Below are 22836 nucleotides of genomic sequence, written 5' to 3' on the forward strand. Positions count from 1 at the left end.
TTTAATCTCCATTTGGCTAGCACTCAGCAATATTGTGGGCTACATATGGCCTGCAGGCTATTGTTTGACTGTTTGCCCTATAGTATGAAACAGATAAATGAATACTTAGTTATATGTCTGTCTCTCTCTCTCTCTCTCTCTCTCTCTCTCTCTCTCTCTCTCTCTTTCTCTTTTTTTATATATATTTTGCATCCAATTATCTATGAATTTGTTAAAGTTAAGTAAATAAATAATTCTACTTATATTTGTATTATTTTTTATCAATTTTCAAAACATATGCATGGATAATTTTTCAACATTGACCCGTGCAAAACTTGTATTCCAATTCTTCCCCCTTCCCTCTACCCTAGGTAGCAAGTAATCCAATATATGTTAAACATGGTAAAAAAAATATATGTTAAATCCAATATATTCATACATATTTATATAATTATCTTGCTGCACAAGAAAAAACTGATAAAAAAGGAAAAAAATAAGAAAGAAAATAAAATACAAGCAAACAACAACAAAAAGAATGAAAATGCTATGTTATGATCCACACTCAATTCCCACAGTCCTCTCTCTAGGTGTAGATGGCTCTTTTTATCAAAAGATCATTGGATCTGTCCTCAATCATCTCATTGTTGAAAAGAGCCATGTCCATCAGAATTGATCATCAGATAATCTTACCGTGGCTGTGTACAATGATCTACTGGCTCTGCTCATTTCACTCAGCATCAGTTCATGTAAGTCTCTCCAGGCCTCTCTGAAATCATCCTGTTGGTCATTTCTTACAGAACAATAATATTCCATAGCATTCATATACCATAATTTATTCAGCCATTCTCCAATTGATAGTCTTCCACTCCGTTTCCAGTTTCTTGCCACTACAAAAAGGACTACCATAAATATTCTTGCATATGTGGGTACCTTTCCCTCCTTTGGGACATCCTATATAAGCCTAGTAGAAACACTGTTGGATCAAAGGGTATGCATATTTTGATAGTCCTTTGGGCATAGTTCCAAATTGCTCTCCAGAATGATGGGATCAGTTCACAGTTCCACTAACAATGTATCAGTGTCCCAGTTTTTCCATGTTGTTCCAATATCGTCATTATCTTTTTCTGTCATCTTAGCCAATTAGCGGTATGTAATAGTACCTCAGAGCTACCTTAATTTGCATTTCTCTGATCAATAGTGATTTGGAACACCTTTTCATATGATTAGAAATGGTTTCATTTTCTTCATCTGAAAATTGTATGTTCATATCCTTTGACCATTTATCAACTAGAGAATGGCTTGAATTCTTATAAATTTTAGTCAATTCTCTATATATTTTAGAAATGAGACCTTTATCAGAACCTTTAAATGTAAAAATGTTTTCCCATTTTTTTGCTTTTCTTCTAATCTTGTCTGCATTAGTTTTGTTTATACAAAAACTTTTTTAAAAATTATATTTGTATTATGATCCATCTAGTGTCTTTCATCTGAGTGTTATAAATTTAATGGGAAACTAGTCAATGGGAGGCCACCTTAAGAACTTGCAGAGTATACTTTCCTTCCAAAACACATGGGGAGACTTGATAAGCCTCCTTCTGAAAATCTACAATAGCATGCAATGAAGAGCCCTATTCTCCCTTGGAGAACTTGTACAATTATTTAATAAAGATGTCTGATCATCCAACCATATGGTAAAGAAGTAGACTTTTGGCTGGCAACTGATCCAGAACTGGGTAGTTATTTGAAAGGCATTAACTGGGCAGAGTGACTAAAAGCATTCTCATCTCCTTCTTCTATTGCTACCTGGTTGCCTTTGAATAAGAAGGTAAGGAATATTGGAAGCCTCCAGGTGGTGAGAGAAAGATGTAGTGCCAGTATCCTCTCCCCATTCTGGTTATCATGAAATAAGGAGCATTTGGCCCTGATGTTCCTTCTATCTCTATTGTGTCCATTTTGTGCCTTACATGAAGGAATGTTGGAGATGGAAAAGGTTAGATTGCAACCTTGTATTTTGAAAGATCATCAGAGTACCAGAGGTCAGGGACAGGTACTGCCAAACTTTATAGATAGCCGAGCTCTGCCTGTGAGGACAGACCTGAAAAGTAATCAGAACCCAGCCTAACTGGAGATTGAATCAACAGCCAAGATCTTGACTCCTCTAAGCAAGGAAGCAACTGTGTTATTTATGTCACATTTGGAAGTGATCTTAGTAGGGTGAATGCTATTTAGAAACTACTTTAAGTTTGAGCCAATTCTCCCCAGAGACCAATATAGTATAATCTCTAAGTGTTGGGCAGTTGTTTTTCTTAAGCACAGAGATTGTTTTATTCTTTTTTTTTAATTGTTCCAAATTCTCTCCCTATCTCTACCCACTACTCTACCCATCGAGAAAGTTAGAAAAACAAAAGTTATTACAAATATGTGTAGTAATATAAAAACAAATTTCTGCATTAACGTTGTATTTAAAAACAAGAAAGAAAGAAAAGGAAAGAGAAAGAAAAAATGTGCTTTTATGTACACTTTGAATTATCTGGAGGGAGATAGCATATTACATCATGAATCCTTTGGAATTGTGGTAGGTCATTGTGTTAATCAGAGTTACTAAATCTTTAAAAAGTATCATATAATATTTTTTGTTTGTAAGGCAATTGGGATTAAGTGACTTGCCCAAGGTCACACAGCAATATTATTTTTAAGTAAAGGCAATGGTTCTGCTCCAGGTTCTGTTCATTTAACTTTGCATTAGCTTATACAAATTTTCTAATATTTCTTTGAAACCATAGCCTTCCATCAATTATTTCAGGATAATTGTATTCCATCATATAACCCTAGAGAAGAAAGTGATACTGATGAGTTTGCACAGGGATGCTTTACTTAAATTAAATTCATTTTCATATCAAGATATCACCTTTCTAATGTCGTTCCTTTTGTAGAACAAAGAATAAACAATAACAACCACCATCACATTCCTATACCACAAATTGTTCAACTGTTCATGCCCCAATTGATGGGCAGTCTTTCAGTTTCTAATTCTTTGCTACCACAAAAAAAGCTGCTAACATGTTTTTTTTCAACATAAAGGTTCTAGTTTCTTCAGTTTCCTTGAAGTATAGCCCCAATAATGGTCTTACTGGGGCAAAGGGTATGCACTATTTAACAAACTTTTTATCATAGTTTCAAATTAATTTCTAGAGTGGGTTGCACTAGTTCACAATTCTACCAACAGAAACATTAGTTTCCCCATTTCCCACTTCTCCTCTAGCATTTGCCATTTTCCTTTTTTTTCTTTGTCATCTTAGATTGACATAAGGTTGTGTCTCCAAGCTGTTTTAATTTACATTTCTTTATTTTTTTTAATGATTTAGAACATTTTTCATATGTCTATTGATAGCTTATATTTATTCCTCTGAAAATTGCCAATTCTTACTTTTGACTATTTATAAATTAGGGAATGACTTATTCCTATAAATTTGACTCACTTCCTATATATTTAGAAATGAGACATTTATCAGAGAAACTTGCTATAAATACTTTTCAAACACTTTCCTTATTTTTTTTTTTTTCATTTTAGCTACATTGGCTTTGTTAGTATAAAAACTTTAATTTCTTATGATCAAAAGTAACCATTTTCCTTCCCATTAGACTCTGTCTCGTTTTATTATGAATTCTTCTATCTAAGGTTCTGAGGGCAATTTCTTCCCTGCTACAATAATTTGTTAATAATATAACCCTTTCTACCTCAATCATGCATCCATTTAAAGTTTATCTTGATATACAGTATATAATGTTGGCCTATACCCCATTTTTGATAGGCTATTTTTCAATTTTCTCATCAGTTTTTGTCAAATTAGTTTTTGCCCTAATAATTGGGATCTTTGGGTATCAGATACTAGATAATTATGTTCATTTGCTTCTTTATATTGTATACTTAAATGTATTTCACTAAATAATCTCTCCGTTTCTTACCCAAGATCAAATTGTTTTGATTACAGCTTTATAGCATAATTTGAGAGCTAGCACTGCTATGTCCCCTTCCCAGTTTTTTGCATCAATTTCCTTGATATTCTTGACTTTTTGTTCTTCTAAATGGATTTTGCAATTTTTTTTTTTGCTTTAAAAAGTAATTCTTTGGTAAAAGGACCTATGTGTGCAAAAATGTTTGTAGCTGCTCTTTTTTATAGTAGCAAGAAACTGGAAACTGAATGGATGTCCATCAGTTGGAGAATGGCTGAATAAGTTATGGTATATGAATGTTATGGAATATTATTATTCTGTAAGTAACAACCAGCAGAGTGATTTCAGAGAGGCCTGGAGAGACTTACATGAACTGATGCTAAGTGAAATAAGCAGAACCAGGACATCATTATACATAGCAACAACAAGATTATATGATGATCAATTCTGATGGACTTGGCTCTTTTCAACAGCAAAGTTATTCAGACCAGTTCCAAAGATTTTGTAATGAAGAGAGTCCTCTGCAACCAGAGAGAGAATTGTAGAGACAGAGTATGGATCACAACATAATATTTTCATTCTCTTTGTTGTTGTTCACTTGTTTTATTTTCTTTCTCATTTTCTTCCTTTTTGATTTGATTTTTCTTGTGCAGTATGATAATTGTAGAAATATATATAGAAGAATTGCACATATTTAACATATTGGATTACTTGCTTTCTGGGGAAGGGGGTATATGGGAAGAGAAAGAAAAAATATTTGAAACACAAGGTTTTGCAAGGGTGAGTGTTGAAAATTATCTTTGCATATGTTTTAAAAATAAAAAGCTTTAAAAAACATTTTAAAAATAATTCTTTGGAAGTCTGATTAGCACAGAGATATATTTTTGTATTTTCACCTTGCTTTATATTTTCAGTAAATATCTCTTTATAAAGCTAATTTGTATTAATTGGTTAAAAGATATTGGAGAATAATCACAATTATCTCCTGCATTCTATTCCTCTGATTGGATCGCTCCTTCCAAAAATTCCATTTAAAGGGGATGCCAAGGCCAGCTATGTCTCATTTTTCTCTAGGTTTCATTCTGGAATTTTTCTACTTTGGTTCTGTATTGAGTTGCCTCCTCCCCCTTTTCATCTTCTTTTATGTGTAGGATTTCCCTATTGGAATATAAGATTCTTGAAAACTGGGATAATCTTTCTATTTATATTTGCATTCCCTGCTCTTAGAATGCTGTTTGACTCATAATAAATATTAAATAAATGGTAATCAATAATGATAGTTGATGAAATTGATAATAACAAAAGGTTATTATGAATCTAGTAGTATTTTCAAATATTTTTTAAATAAGTCACAATGATATATATATAGCTGAAAAAAACCAAATATACAAGAAGAGACATTATTGACTTAACAGAAGGCATGTTTGCTTATCTTATTTTGAGTCATTTAATGATGTGGTGGGGCACACAAGTGAATTTTCAGACTCCTTGTTTCCTGTCCCTATTGGCTCTATCTTTGAAATTAGAAGTGAAGGGAAACAGGATATTTAGATTCAGGGTAAGTCTTCTAGTTCAATCTGGGTGTTGGATAGAGAAAGAGGGAGTCCTCCTGAGTATATGAGATTCAAGCTCCCCAACCTTGTTTCCTACATATCCTAAGAGGAATCTTGGGACTTAGGGAAGACTTCTGGCATTTCATCCCCTTGTCTAGAGTTTATAACATAAGACATCCTTACCCAGTGCCAAGTCAAGCAAGTTGTAATGGCCCTAGGCTAATCCCTTCACTACTCTGTGCCTCCCTTTTCTCATCTATATAAGGAAGGGGTTGGAACTGAAGATCGATTCTAGCTCCAAATGTATGATCCCATGATCCTATGTATATAAGTGACAAGACAGAAGAATGGCAAAACAGACAGCGGCAGAGAAATCATGAATTGCAGGCTTCAGGGAGCAAATGATGTGCCTAGTTTTGAATACACTGAAGTTGAATCCCCAATGGACTATACAGGAGGATTTATCATAAGATCATAGATTTAAAACTGTATGGAGAGTCTCTAGTCTAATCCTTTCATTTTAAAGATAAAGAAACTGGAGCTTAAAGAGATAAAATAATGTGCTCAAAGCCAGACTGGTCCCAAGCTAGTTAGGATTTGAATCCAAATTTTGTCCAACTGCAAATCTAAGTTCATTCTTCTCCACTAGCCTATCTTTGTTCATTAGTTGAAAAATGACTGGTCTAATCAGAATAGGGTCTAGGGCTGGAGGTATAGATTTGGGAATTTTGTTCACATAGAGGTAACAGTTGATGCTAAGGGAATGGTTTTGTCATGAGGATGGATTTTTAGGCATCACAAAATGGCAATTCCTTTAATATATCACTGAATTGATTTAATATATAAATTGATTACTCCATATACTTTAGCAGGAACTATAGAGAGTTAATGAGTCAGGTCCAGAATTGAATAAGAGAACAGACTAAACATGACAAACAAATAAAGAAAAACCATCAAGGAAATAAATATATGGAAAAGAGGATGCACTAGTCGTGTAATAGGAAAGATAGAAGGAGTCAAGTATTTATTAAGTGCCTTCTATAGACTAAGTATTATGCTATACGTTTTACATATTTTATTTAATTTGATCCTCATAACAACCCTGAGGGATAGGTATTATTATTTTACTTTATAGGTAAGAAAACTGAGGCAGGAAATGGTAAGTGATTTGCTCAGGGTCACACAGTAAGTATCTGAGATCAGATTTGAACTCAGGTCTTCCTATCTAGAGGTCCAACATTCTATTTACTGGGTCAACTAACTACTGGGTCAGTCCATGCAGCATGATCAAAGTATACCAGATACACAGTCCGGGGACTGCATGTAAAATAGTTTTTTTTTTTTTTTTAATATATTAAACAAATATTTTTAAATACCTAAAATAATTTTTTAAACATAGAGGAAGGCATGGGTCAGAAGCTTTACAAAGAAAACATAAAAATGCATGGCAAAAAATACACAGATGAGAAAGTATGAAGAGTTGTAATCTATTCCACTGGAAGGAGTTCCTCACTAGCCCCCACTGATAAGAGCACAAATGTATCAATATGAGAACCAATATGAGAAATATTTTTAGCTGGAGGAGGAGAGAGTTAAACAATATGAGAAATATTTTTTGCTGCAGAGAAGAGAGAGTTAAATGCTTACTAAATCATTCTACTAGTTTTTTTTTTTTTTTTAACGTATATAAAATAGGATACTCTTTGTATTTTCCAAATCCAAAACCCTATTGTCTGTATTTAGAAAAGACTAACAAATTCTAAGGAAGAAGGGTAGTGTCACACCTCCCATGACAGCATTCTTGGCTAAGAAAAATTTCACACCAGATTGCCTAGGCTCATTAACCTTCAGTTCCCTCTCATGTGTGAACTAGGGAGGTGAATATGAGGGCATTTACAGAAACTGAGAGCCTCATTGAGAAAGAACTGTTTTTTAGGAAGAAGCTGTCTATGACCTAGAAACCAGGCCACTTATTCAATGGTTTTTGTCTGTGTGTTGCATTCATTCTGTTCCTGTTCCCAGAGATTAATTCACATCTCCTTTTGCCACTTCACAGTTTGAAGTTTTTTTTTTGTTTTTTGTTTTGTTTTTTTTTTGTTTTGGTAAGTTACTTGATATTCTATGGGGCAACTTTTAAAATTAACATTCACCTTTTCATTCACTAGACTGTTACCCAGACTTTTTAGGCATGTCCCTGAAATGATCAGATCTGTCTTCCAAAAGAGTCTGATGCTTTAGACTCAGGTTCAGTCTGGGGTAGGAAGGGAGAGGGAGAAGTGGACAATGACCTTGGAATCCCAAAGCTTCTATAGTTATGTAAATGAAAGGAAATGCTTCAAATATGGCCAAAGGGACAACTGATTGCCCCCAGATTGACCACTTGCTGATAAATTTTTCTCTCATGGTAAGTCACTAAATACATATATATATGCCCTCAGGACTATGAATACTCTTTCTCCTTCTATATAAAGAGTGGTCCACTGTAGGAAAAAGGACTAGAAGGTGTTAAGTATGCTACACTGCAAGGTAAGATGAGTAATGTTCCATGAGCTTCTTTTCTATTTGTATCCCTAGTGCTTAACACAGTTCTTCGCACTTAGTAAGTGTTTAATAAATACTTTCTTTTTCATTTATTGATTCATTCATTCATGAACCTCCCAAATTCAAGGCAACAGCATTGTACAGCACAAAGGGCCCTTGAGAACAGAGACTGATTTTTCTATTGACATCCCAGGTGCTAGCAGTTTTGCACATAGTAAGAGCTTAATAAATGCTTTTCCATTCATAGAGTCTCTCCAGTTCAAGTCAGCTGCATTGTGTAATACAAAGAGCCTTAGTTCTGAGTCAGAGCATCCATCTTCAAATCTTTGCTCTAGTTCTTACCACGTTGACTTAACAGCTGGTGCAGTAGTTAGGAAAATCTGAACATAAATTCAGCCTCAGACACTTCATAACTCAGTGACCCTGAACAAGTCATTTACTCTTCCTCTGCATAAACAAATTGTAAATGGGGAAAATTATAATACCTACTATCCAAGGTTGTTGTGAGTATCAAAAGAGATATTTGTAAAGTCCCAAGCACGATGACTGATACATAGGCATTTAATAGTCAAGAAACATTTGAGAGCTAAATTCTGGAGATACAAAATGAATAGAGACAGCAAACCCCAAGGAGCTTGCAATCTCATGGGGGAAAGACAAAGCATAAAAAGAAGGCAAGGGAGCAGGAAGAAAAAGTAGCTGTTGCCAGGGAATAGTGGACAAGTAAGTTTTAAAGTGGTATAGTCAGAAAGAGACCTAACTGAGTTTCAATTGATAAATGATGGACAGAAGCAGCTACACCCAAAGAAAGAACACTGGGAAACGAATAGGAACTATCTGCATCTTTGTTTTTCTTCCCGGGTTATTTTTACCTTCTGAATCCAATTCTCCCTGTGCAACAAGAGAACTGTTCGGTTCTGCAAACATATATTGTATCTAGGATATACTGCAACATATCCAACATATATAGGACGGCTTGCCATCTAGAGAAGGGGGTGGAGGGAGGGAGGGGAAAAATCGGAACAGAAACAAGGGATAATGTTGTAAAAAAAATTACCCTGGCATGGATTCTGTCAATATAAAGTTATTATTAAATAATTTTTTTTTAAAAAGTGGTATAGTCAGGTGAAAAATGAAATGTTCTGATCTGGCTTCCTTTCTTTAAATGGAGGTTTGAATTCATGACTCCACCATCCCAAGGTGAATAGTATTTTTTTTTTTTTTGAGGCAATTAGGGTAAGTGACTTTGCCTGAGGTTGTACTGCATGACTTGTGTTTCCATTGCACCACTTACCTATATGATTGATGGGATCTTAAAGTTTCCTGGGGAATGGGGGAAAAGTAAAGTCCTAGACTAGTGCAGCCATATGGGAAATTAGATATCCCGACTGGGATTCCATCTTATATGCTTTTCCTTTTCACCCCCTTTCTTATTTGTTGATCTTCATTTCCTCATTTGTAAAATTAAAGGGATTAGGTTAGATGGCCTCTGAAGTTCCTTTTAATTCTTATTGTGATCATTTATTCTTTAAAGATACTTGGGAAAGGGGGCACCTAGAAAGTGGCTACCAAATCACTAATTTCTGGCAAAGACTTGATGACCAAGAGAAACTTGATAATTTGAGTGCTCAGAGAAAGAAGGATGGACTATAGAACACAGAGGAAAACTAATGAGAAGTAGGGTATTTAGTTCTTCTAACAAGCCTGGTGTCAAATGAAACATAGCTTGAACCCATGGGATAGTAATATGGACTAATTTGGATCTCTCTATATACAGATTATCTTCAAGGGATAATATTCACTTGGGATAGGAAGTCTATACACCAGAGGTGCAGAAGAGATCCTGCCAAAGTGGTAAGAGACTAATGAAGAGAAAAAAACTCATTTGGAAATATCCATTATACTCTTGACACCTTATGCACCTGGAAAATAAACTTGGTTACAGTATTCATGTTAACAGATACTAACAGGCATATAGAATTCAGAGGCAGAAAAAAGGTCTCCAACTTTATGTAAAAACTCAAGGAACTATTGCAAAGAGCATTTATTGAAAGCTGTGGAGCTCATTAACTATACCAGAATCATTTTAAATGCTCAAGTGATTCTAAATTACATTTCTTCAAGGATCACCTATAAGACATCCTTGTGTCCTTTCTAATTTCATTAGAAAGACTGCTTGGGCTAATATTGACATTTAAACAAAAAAAAGTTTTAAAGTATATTTTCTTCAAGGCTTTCTTTGCAGAAACAGATAATCATTTAGACTTTTCACATTCCTTTCAGGTAGAACTGTCTTGCAAGTATTCATTGAAATTACCTTGAGAAATTTTCCATAAAAGATGTATGTTTATAATCTTTATGAAAATTGGAAGTCTGAAATTTTTGCCAAAGTTTATTACTATGAAATCTACAGTTATCTCTTCTACATCACAGCCTTTCCTATCACAGTTTTAATATATCTTGGTTCAATTTAAGTAATTAAATAGCAATTTGAGGGCAAGGGGCTATTGCAAAAACTGCAGGTGACACATGAACGCCAGCAGACAACAAAAAAAGTTTAGAATTTAGAAATGCATCAACTATATGTACAGTATTTTATATAACATCTTTTATCCTTTAATACCATAATAATTCAGACTTCTTCTCTGGTATGGAGAGAAGGCCAAAATATTTTATGCAGATTACCTGGATCTGATCCCCAAACACACACATATTCCACATATGCTTCTAACTTCTTTGTTGTGGAAGGGATAATTGTAATCCCTTCTTATTTATGTAGTACCTGGGGCATTTGACAATTAATATTGCCCAGTCTATTATAAAAGACACTGATATACAGCTCTGAGCCTCGGAATCCATGGTCCTCTCTAATAAAATGGACCTCAGATCTTCCTCATCGTGGATGCCCCCTTCTTCTAGGGCCTTGTATTCATAAATTTTTATACCCAAATACGCAAAAGAGGCATGCAAAATACAGAATCCCATTGATTGGCAAATGATGCACAAGCTAAAATTAGCAAAAATAATATGTCAGTGGGTCATCATTTGAATGAAGCAAATAATATCTCAGTTGACTAGGTATTTATAAGATGGATGGGCTTTTCTTTAGGTTAGGCAGGAAGAGATGGTGCATACAATCCAAGAATATGGAGGGTTTGGAATTAGGGGACTTTCTGTACCATGTTACTATCCATGCTTGGTTTGGAATTGGAATTTAAGCAAAACAGGATGGAGATCTTTTTCATCATTCTTGGAATTGTGCAAGTAAGTCCCATAATTGGTAACAAGTAATGAACATTACACTAAAGTCTGAGGCTTATTATAAGGCTCTTCTATTAGAATTGATAATTTTTTGTGATATACAAAAACATGGATTAATAAATTGCTTATTCTTATACCTATTAATAAGTGACTGATTAAATACCTATTATTAAATGAATATATTAAAATAATTACAACAATCATACTAAATTGGCTAATAATGATTAGAATTTGAGTAGAGGTTCTCAATGAATCAGCTTTCTCAGGCACTCTTTTCACATGTGCCTTCTACCCCACAGAAAGATGCTCCAGGTGCAAGGTTATCTATATATCAAAACCATAGCTCACAATCCCTCACCAAATGGCTTATTTTTACTTCTCAGTCAGGGGACAGTATTTTATATAACATAAAATAGTATTACAAGAAAAGTAGGAACAGAGTCCTTCTGCCCCCAAACCTGGAGAGTACTCGCCTACAAATAGAAACATTGTTGGTGGGAAGAAGGAACATGCACAGAGAACACATGCATTTGTGGAGAGCACATATTACTAGGACAAATATAAAAGGCCTATGGATACTAAGGTGGCTAGTATCTTTTGGTAATGTCACTGTACTGCTTCATTCTGGGTCTGATCTCTTGTGATTGTATATTACTCCCTGTTGATCACTGCCACTCTCTGCTAGATATGCTGCCCTTTCTCCACTGCCATCCATTGGGAAGTAGCTGGAGTCCTCAGCTGAGAACTCTTCCCCTTAAAAGAATAATGAACTCTGCTCTTTCTCTTTCTCTCTTTCAGTTTAGAGCCCAGATGCTAAGCTTTAGGTTTCTTAGAATCATAGGGGCTTCACAAGTCAGTAATAGATGTAGGGAAAAGTAATTTCCTTTCCATAAAAAAGTCAGTCAAGTATGAAATTCTTAGCTCCCCGAGAGAAAACTCTTTTGGAACAAAGACATTTAGTTTGCTTTTTAAACTCCCATACTCTTGGGTAATTGATAAATTAACAATAAAATAAAAGATAAATTATATTTGTGTGTGTGTGTGTGTGTGTATATATATATATATATATGATATTTAAATTTGTAGATTATAATATTATATCAACTATACATATAGTTTGTGCATTTCTTGATAATTTGAATTCAAGTACTGTATATCTAATTCATATTGACTGTGTTACTCTGAGCAAGTCAAATAACTCTTTTGTTTTCATTCTCAAAGATCATGATCAGGAAAAGGATGCCATGATTTGCCAGTGAACTAGATTTAAATGAGGGCCAGCAGTGCAAAGTCACTAGCCTCACATTTTCTTCCAGTGCCATCTGAATCCAGTGGTAAAATACAAGTCAGGACAACTGGAGATGGCTCCAAAGGAACTTTGGCCTTTTTAAACAAAGATCTTTTCCCAAGTCTTAGTTTTCCTGAGGCAATGGCCCATTTAGTGAATAAGGCCAGGTTAAGAAAAGAAGCAAAGAGTGACCTCTTTTTCCTAGTTAAAAAAAGTTTTTTTGATCATTAAATCTTACAAGATATCTAGAAGTTTCTAGATTTCTTTAAACCTAAATCACTCTGACTCTCATTGATTGGCCAACAACAGGTTCCAATCTAGGCCTCATTTGGTCATTATTTGAGTCCCTGGCTCTGAGTGAATATAAATTGCAAATTGTTTCTGTTTTGGCCAGAAATCCTGAAGGTTTTCCCCTCTCAAATCTCGGTGATCCAAATCTCTAAAACCTTAATTTGCAGATAAAGTGTTGGCCTATATTTAGGTAGAGAGTTTGCTAATCCAGGTGTTACCTATTTCAGAGAAATCACAGATATAGGCCCTATTCTCTGCTCATCCTTCCAGTATTATGATTGCCATCTCTCTCCCAGAGCCTCAGTCCTAACATTTAAACTTCTTCAAGAATAATGTAACCCCAAAACTCATTTCAGCTAGCTCTAACAATGACATTCCAAGAAGGCACAGAAGATTTCCTCAGACCCTCTAAATGTTTGGGTCTTGGATTGCATATGAACAGGTCAGAGGAGGCAAGAACAAAAAAATAGGCCATGCAGGGCCCGACAGCTTATAAAATCCTCTGCAAATATGACCAGGAACAAATTTCCCAAACTACACCTAAATCATAGACAATTTGACACGAGGGAAAGAGGATTACATCTGAACTCAGAGAACTTGGCTATGAATCACAGTTGTTATCTGCAATAACCTGAAATAACTTGGGAAAGTCATCCAACTTCTCTGAACCTCCATTTCCTCCTCCATAAAATGATAGGGTTGAACCAGATGACCTTCTGGTGCTAAATTTATGATCTTATGAGTGGATCATTCTGCCCTGTCATTATCCACCCAGGAGGTTTGTGGATGCACAGCTGTCCTGACCAAATCACAAGCTGTACATATGTGACTATTGGGGCTTTAGACTCACTATTTCCTTTGTGACTCAGAACAACCTCTTGCTTTCTGATAGCTATTTGTCCACCCCAACCACTGATGAATATCTGTAATTTCTTCATGATTACACCAACCTTATAACCAACAGGCCTAGACTTTGACAAGCTAGCTCTTTCTCTCCTAAAAGTCTGTAAGAAAATAAGGAACAATGAAGCAAGGAAAGGGCCAGAGAACTGCCCGCCAGCCACAGAAGCCAGGAAGCAAGCCATATAAGGGGCAGAAATGGTGGCTAGAGGCAGTATCTTGAGATAAGATAGATCATCACTAACTGTGACAATGAACTATCAGAAGATCTATTAGGACACACACTGAACCTTCTCCTTCCCTGCAAATCCCATAGAAATTCTCCATTTCTTTCTTTTCTTTTTTCTTTTTTTAATATAGGGTACTCCTCTCTGCTTACACACATAGACCAGCAATACAGTGGTTAGCCACTTTGATCCCAATTGCTGGCTGAAAAAAAGTGGAGAGAGATGGAAATAAACTTTGAAGAAACAAAGATGTACCATAATTTGTTCAGCCTTTCCCCAGTAGCTGGGCACCCCTAAGTTTCCAGTTCTTCACCACCTCAAAAGATTGCTGCTATAAATATTTTCATATTACATGGATCCTTTTCCTCTTTCTTGAGATATACATTTTTGGAATGGTCATTGTGGGAATTTATTTTGCTAGCCTATGCATGTTTGGTTTTTCTTTGTTTTCCTTCTCAGTGGGGGAGGGAACAAAGAAAGAAATGTTAATTGAAAAAATAAAACAAAAATAGTCCTCCACAGTAGAAGGAACAAGAGAGACAAAAGAGAGAAAAAAAATGAAGAATCCCTGGGTTTTTTGTGTGTTTATTAGGGAGAAGACATCAGCAGCAGTACTGAGAGGCTTCCTGTACAATTGTCCTACACAGATTTCTCCATCCACTCCCTCTTCTTCCTCCTACCCAGTCTTGAACTCTGGCTTTGACAATCTCTTGGTCCTGTGTCTGGCTCCTACGTCCTTGTACTGGACAGGAAGCTGGGTTCCCAGGGAACCCAGAACTGTTCTGGTTCCTAGGACACTTCTTGTCCCTTCCTGTCTTTCCCATAAACCTCCTCTGGGATCAAGAAGGAATACTGGAATGACTTCTGTCTGAAAACAGCAGTTATCCATCTTTAGCATCTTGATGTCCTTAGTAAACTAAGACAAATTTTGTGCCCCGATGTATGCATATTTATATAGTTTTGATATGACTAATCTCAGGAATACTGTTTGGGAGAGGAATTATGTGATTATTATCTCATTATATAAATAATAATCATCATTATTATCTCATTATTATAATAAGATTAATATCTTATTATTATAATAAGATAAATATCTTATTATATACCATGACTCCAAGATGTCTCTATCATTTAGATGAAATGTATATTTTTTCACTCCAAGATGTCTGACTTAGGAATACAGTATTAGTTCAACTACAAAAAAATGCTGGTCTTATCGACTGAGTTAAGCAGGTTCTGGAAGGAAGATGACTAAGAAACTAAGGGTACTGATGGCTAAGGAAGAAAGGTGACTAGCTCTAATTCTAACTAACCTCTAAACCATAAAATTAGCATATCAGTGGAATCCTGGAACTGAGCTTTAGCATATCAGCAGCCTTTATAAAATTAACAATTCAAAGGCTTTCTTTGAAACTAAGTAAACTCAAATTCAGTAATCTAAACGAACTCCCAAACCAGAAAACTTTATATCTTTATAAATAGTTTGTTCCTCACTGCTTTGCTACTTTCTCTTTTAGAATTTAGTTCCTTGCTAACAACATAATAAAATCTTTGCCTCTTGATCTGGAGATGTCTAAAACTACAAATTCTTTTGAGATGCCTAGCAACCTTGGAACCCCAACAATATTTTAAGGCTCATCTTCTAAACCCCAACAATATTAATATAATTAATATAAACATTAATTCACTAATCACTTTAGCTTTTTATGGTGCTTGTCAAGCTCTACCTTTATGCTCACAGAATTCGTAGATAAATCATTTACTTCTCCAAAGGTTTTATAATCATTTAATCATTGATTTTTCTTACTTTTATGGACTAGAGGTACAATTACACTTAGGCTAAAAACTTTACAAAGTTTTGAATTTTTGCTTTTAAAATTTCCACAGAACTTGAGATCAAATTCTTTACAATTTCACAAGGGCAGTCCTTGACCTCATTTGTGATTCAGAGGGCTAGAACATGTCAGTGAGAAACACAATGCATGTTTCCTGTCAGTGAAAGTTTGTTTTGTAAGTTTGTTTTTTCAAAGATTAAGACAATTTGTCTCGCATTTTGGGGCAAATACTTGATGGGATTAGAACTGGACTTTGCCTAAAAGGAATCTTTTAGACGAGAAATGGGAGGGTGATTCCAAAGAATTCCTGGAAAATATCCTGCTCTTAGAAACTAGTAATAGAAACTCTTTGGCACTATTCAGTTGATGTAACTATAGGTGTTTCATAAAGGCATAGATAGCTCTATGTGTTTGGTCCACATATAAATTCGAAATTTGATCCTATAAAAGAAAAAAAAAAAAAAACAAGAAAATTATCAAACAATGATAAATGTATTTATGCATAGGTTCAAATTGTTTATTGTTATATTATGCTTATTGTGGAGAACATAAATCCAGAAGTGGAAAGAATCTTAGAGATCATGAAGTTTTGCCCCCCCATTTTTTAGGGATGAAAAAACAAAAGCACAGAGAAAGTAAGTAATCTAACTAGGGTTCCAAGACTAATAAACATTTGAGGTGAGATTTGTACTCAGGTCTTTCAGATTTCAAGGTCAATGTCCTATTGACTACACAATACAGATAACTTTTTAGCAGAATAGAAACTTCTGCAATCAAAAAAAAAAATTGTACTAGACTCCAGTTTAGTAACAAAAATAATTTTTAATAATTTCTTCAAAGACAAGCTCCATTAGAGATTATTTTTCATTTGTCTTAAAATCTGTGGGGCCTAGGACACTACTCTGCATATAGAAGGCCCTTAATAAATATTTGTTTGGAGTGTTGAATTGAATGTAGTTGACAGGTTCACAGAATCACAGAATTTTTTAGTCTGTCACAATTAGTTAACAAATAGTTATTAAGCTTTTACTATGTACCAAGTGCTGTTCAATTGAAAATATAAATACTAAAAAAATCTCTGCTCTCAAAGAGTTTGTTTTATAGTGGTAAAGAACACATGAAAAGAAGGTAGAAAAGTGAGGGGGGTAGCAAGACTTGGTAACAAAAGTCCTGAATGCAGATGGAGAACAAAGATTGTGCCTGATTTTCATTCCCTCTTTAAATGAAGCTACAGGGAAGAACTATACAGAGGATGAGTCTGCAGAGGCAGAGGGTACTTCCAGTGTGTGAATTCCAGGGATATAGAGAGCTTCTAGACTGAAGAAATTTCAGGGATACAGTCAAAGAAGGCTGGAATACAACATTAGATGTCACATAGACAAGGAAACTGATGCTCAAACAGATTACATGACATCACTGAGTATAATGGAAAAAAGAAAGTCTCTGGAGCTAAGTAAACTTGGTTTAAATCTCACAACTGATAATTATTACCCCATGATCTTAGTCAAATCCTTGGATCTTAAAGTCTTCAAATATAATATGCAGATGTTTGATGGCATGCCTCCTGAGCCCCTTTCCAGATCTTGATCTATGACCAGATGATGCAAATTTATAGAGTTTATTAGTGATAGAACTATCGCTAGTTCTAGCGCACTGATCTCTTCATTCCAGGACCCTTTTCTTTCAGTTATATAGAATATCATTAGTTTATGTGACTCTCAATTCTGTAAAGTAATATTAGCAACATGAAATTATTAAATACCTACAATATTCCAGATAGGACAGTGGATAGAGTGTCAAGCTTCAAGTCAGGAAGATTCATTTTTATGAGTTCAAGTCTGACTTTGAATACTATAGCTAGTTGACCCTGAGCAAATCACTTAACTCTGTTAGCCTTAGTTCATTGTCTATCAAATAAGTTGGAGAATGAAGTGGCAAACTAATACCAGGTAAACCCTAAAATGGGGTCAAGAAGAATTGGATACGACTGAAAAAATGATTGAACAGCAATATTCCAGGCACAATGGTAGAGGTGCAAAAATAAGAATGAACCAGTCCTGGCCCTCAATTACATTGTATCAGGGGAGATAACATATTCACAGAATAAATATGCAGGATTGTTTTAGTTTCTTCTAGCTTTAATTTTTTGATTATACTTTTCATAGTCAGAAATTGGATTCAAATCTGGGTTTCTCTTTCTACTACAGGTCCAATACTCTTTCCATTATACTATGATATCTTTCCAGAGCTGCAGCTATAAAGAATTTCAAAGAATTGAACAGCATGTTTTCTCTAAGGATATAAAACTCCTATTTTAGTATATGTCCTGTTGAAGCAAGGACAGCAACTTCCATCTAACTATCTTAAGTAAGTCACTCCCTAATAGATCCTCCAGATTTATGACAGATAGAAGGCAGTCATTGATACTAAGTGGTGGTCTTATTCTGATAGAACAGAAACCAAAGTTCTTTTATTAGATAAAGGTATCATTCTCCCTCTTTCCCCCACTACCAAGTTTTCCTACAAAGTAAAAGCTAAATGAATGGCCAAATTGCAAAAATAAATTTTTTAAAAAAGTATTTAGAGGGTGATAGGGCCAAAGGATTGACTTTTAATTCCTAAGTACTATCTGCAAATGTAAAAATGCTGACAGAAATTTTCACTTCACTGTGACAGGCTGAAGAAAACAAAGTTTGGTACTAATAGTACTGTACTAGAAAACTTAATGAGGAAATCCAGCCTTGTTTTTCTTTTTTCTTTTTCTTTTTTCTTTTTTTTTAATAATTGACAGCTTGAGGACAAAGGTTCAGTTCTACAAATAAAGATTTTTAAAAATTAAATATCTTCCAACTACCTTTCACCTGAACTTTGGGGTCAAGATAATCTTGTTGATTCAGATTTTCTAACTAAAATAGCCAGAAGAGTCTCATTTCTAACACATATTTAAGCTCTTTGGAAATGGAGAGAAGTACTGGTTCTTCCCCACCCTCTCTCTGATTTATGTTCAAGCAAAAGCTAAATGATTCCTTTCAGGGATATAAGAGTGACCATTATATTCCTGGATTTTTTTTTTCTAGACAATCTTTTTGACTTTTTCTTTCTTATTCAAAAAGACAATTATCTGACTTTCACAAAGCTTGATTTATTGATATGCATGTTCCCTGGTCCTTTGCAAGTATTTTTAAAATCTGTAACTTAAGAAATTATGATTTTTGTTCACTGCTTCTTCTTCTTCGTAATCTTTTTTTTTTTTTTTTGCAAGAAAGTCTCAAGGGCAGTGCCCAAAGAATAATCTGTGTGTGACCATGTCCTGTTTAGCATTTTTATAATGACTGGGACAAAATTATACTTTCATTTAATAAGTGAGTATTGAATATTTTCTATATGTTAATCATTGTGTTAGGTTCTGGGAATCCCCAAAAGGCAATAACCCCAAGTTATTGGACCTTGAGTTCTTTTGAAGGGAACATGAACATAGGTAGATGAAAATAAATTATGTACAAAATAATTTCTAGTGACTGGAGGGTTCTAGCAACTGAAGGGGATCAGAAAGGAAATAAGCATTATTAAGCACCTACTGTGCTAAGTGCTTTATAAAATGAAAGGGTAACATATTCATTAGATGCATGCTTATGGAGTGGGGAGAGAAAATAGTCCAATGGCATTAAGGCTCTTCCTCTACCATTACAATTCAGTTAACTCCTTGGTTATTTTTAGTCTTAGAGTTGCCTGACCTCCGGAGTTCAAACAAGTTGTCCTTGGTCACATAAGCTAGTATACATCAGAAGCAGACTTGAACTCAAATCTTGCCACCTCCTAAACTGGCTCCTTATCCATTGAGCTATGGTTCCTCTCATTGTTATTACTTATTTTTATCTTCAAGGTATTCTACACACCTTAACTTATATAAATAACTACCATATCAAGTAGTTTCATTTTGTACAATCCCATTCTTTATCAAAAGCTCCTCAAAAAGATGCTGGCTTTAAATTGCCTACATATGCTAGAGCAGTTCTTGCTCCCAAGATTACCTCTAGTGTGTTTTTGTTGAACAATTGTGTCCAACTCTCTGTGATCCCATTTTAGGGGTTTTGCGGCAAAGATACTGAAGTGGTTTGCCATTTTCTTTTCCAGTTCATTTTAGTAATGAGGAACTGAGGCAAGCAGGTTAAGTAACTTGCCCAGGGTCACGCTGGTAATAAGAGTCTGAGGGAGATTTGGACTCATGAATTTTAGTTATCCTTTTCCAAGCCCAGTGCTCTCTCTGTCCACTGTGCCACCTACCTGCATAGAATCTGCCTATTTGACACTTGAAAAGATAGAAAATGAAAGTATTGAAGAAAATTTTCTATGCAACATTTCCATAAACTTTTACTTGCAAATAAATACAATTTTACATAGAGTTTGCCTCAAATATTCCTTCTAATCCTGAGATTCCATGATATCAATGTAATTCATTTTAAAACATTTTACTGTCTAGTCTTATAAAAACATGATATCTATCTCATTTTTCATTATCATATCCTTGAATGAAAATTTTATTGCCAAACATTATTCACATATTCCTGAGAAAGATATTTTTCCAACTCTTTTCTCTACTTTTTTTGCGAGTAAATGCAGTTACCTGAGCACCAAATGAAAACAATAGATTTTTAGAATTAGAAGAAAACTTCTACTCAACCCTCAATTTTCACAAATGAAGTTAACTCAGATTCTATAAGTGATTTATATGAAACCTCATAGTTAATGAAAGAGCCACTGTAAAACTAGGACCTGAGTTTCCAGAACCTGAAATTTTAAAATTCAATGTATAAAGTGGGGATAAGTTATTAAGTCTAAACCTTAAGAATCAGTTTTTGTCATATCTTCTGTGACAGAGATAAGTAAAATTATTGTAAATATTCTCTCATATTTTCCATTGACTACTGGTACTTTTCCCCTAAGGCATCTCAGATTTATGAGGGAAGGGAAATAGTACGGGCTAAAATGGAGATGAGTTCCATGAAAAATGAGTCATGTTCCTTAAAATTTTTTTTTTTTAAATCTCTCTCTCTCTCTCTCTCTCTCTCTCTCTCTCTCTCTCTCTCACACACACACACACACACACACACACACACACACACACACACACACACAAGATAATGGGAAAATTCCCATACAAACAAAGAATTCAACTTCATCATGAATAGAAAGGATTTAGAGAAGCTTGAAAGATGAATATATTTGTTTTAATCTGAGATTTAGAGCTAAGGTTTTAGATTTACATGAACTAAGTTCAATCCTACAGAATTCTCAGGAATCATTTTACATGAATTTTATAAGAATTTGTGTCATATGAGAAACTGAGAATGTTTGACTCAAGAAGAGAAAACATATATCTGTCAAAGTCTTCATACAGACATGGTTTATAACTACAAAAGACTAGAAATGATATATGTGTCCAATGACTGATGAATAACTTTTTAAAATTGTGGCATATGAATGGAATAGAATGCCATAAGAAATGTAAATATAAAAAAGAAATATGGGAAAATGAGAACTAATACAGAGTGAAGAAATCAGAAACAAAACAACATATACTCTGACTATAATTGTACCAGTAATAATAACAACTAAAAAGTGAAAGAGAATACAAGGAAGAACATTTAAAAAGAAAATAAATAGGATCTTTAAAAATTACCTTATTAATGTTAATATATACTTTAAAAACAAAATAATGGATATTTACTGATTATATGCAATCTTAATCACTCTTTTTAAAAATTTAAGTACCTTATGAATGTTTGTTACATTTAGAAATTTTGAAAAAATAATTCTCCCTATTCTATTTTCTTTCCCTGTCCCCCCCCCCCAAAAAAAAAAAAGTGCCAAAAATGACTCTCATCAGACAGGATGCTTTTTATTAACATATTAATTAAAATTCTTGATTGATACAACTGCAGAGATAAAACTTTTTTCAGTAGTTCCTAGAATGTTACTATTATTCAAGGCATAAACTGGGGAATTAAGAAAGAAATGGGTAGGGGGAAAAAACATGCAAACAGTGGTAATAGAACTTTTTTTTTTTCCACAATAATACTTGGGATATATTTGTTTTCTTCAAGAACATAAAGTCATTGAGTGTAGTGAACATTTTTCATTTTTATCTGTATGTCCCCAGCTTCCCTTGTATATGGTGTTTAATAAATGTTTGTTGAACTGTATTTTCAGCCTGGATAATACATGTACATAATAGATATGAGAAAGATTGAAAAAAAAGTGTTTTAGATCCAAGAAACATAGATCCTTACTGACTAGAGAAGATCAGACAAAGCTTTATGGAAGGATTAGGATCTGAGCTAGACTATATAAAAGATGGATGGATATGCAATAGGTAGTGATGGGGAGGCAATCCAGACGCAAAGTTGGAGGCAGTGGTGGGAGGAAGTAAGGTAACCAGATGAGTTTCCCTGATCAACAATTTTCTGTGTAGAGGGAGTTGTATTAGTATTATATCAGAGTCTAGCATTACAGTGGAGAAGTTGGATTTCTTGGGAAGTATAAACTTTGGATTTACCTCTATGATAATGCTAAAATCAATAGATGAGAGTTCTGACCTCCTGCACAAGAGTTCTTGGCCTTTTTTTGAGTCATGGAGTTCTTTTATAATTTGGTGGATGGAGTCTTTAGACTCCTCACAATAATTTTTAGATGTACAAAATAAAATGCATGGTAGCTATTTATACCGAAATATAAAGGTATATTTACCTTTAAAAGGAAGCTAATTATATTGCTATACAGTTATCAAAACAAGTAACAACAACCATAGCGCAAAAAAAAAAAAAAAAAATCAAAAGTCTCAGGTTAAGAAGGAAAAATAAAACAAAAGAAACTCACACATATCATCTCTTTATTGGTGAAGCAGGAAGGGGATTTCTCCCTTTTCCTCTTCTCAGTCCAAGAATGCCTACCATGTTCCAGGCATTGTGCTAAGTGCCAGAGCTACAAATAAGAAAAAGAAAGGT

The sequence above is a fragment of the Antechinus flavipes genome, chromosome 1 (assembly GCF_016432865.1).
Source record: "Antechinus flavipes isolate AdamAnt ecotype Samford, QLD, Australia chromosome 1, AdamAnt_v2, whole genome shotgun sequence".
NCBI lineage: Eukaryota > Metazoa > Chordata > Mammalia > Dasyuromorphia > Dasyuridae > Antechinus > Antechinus flavipes.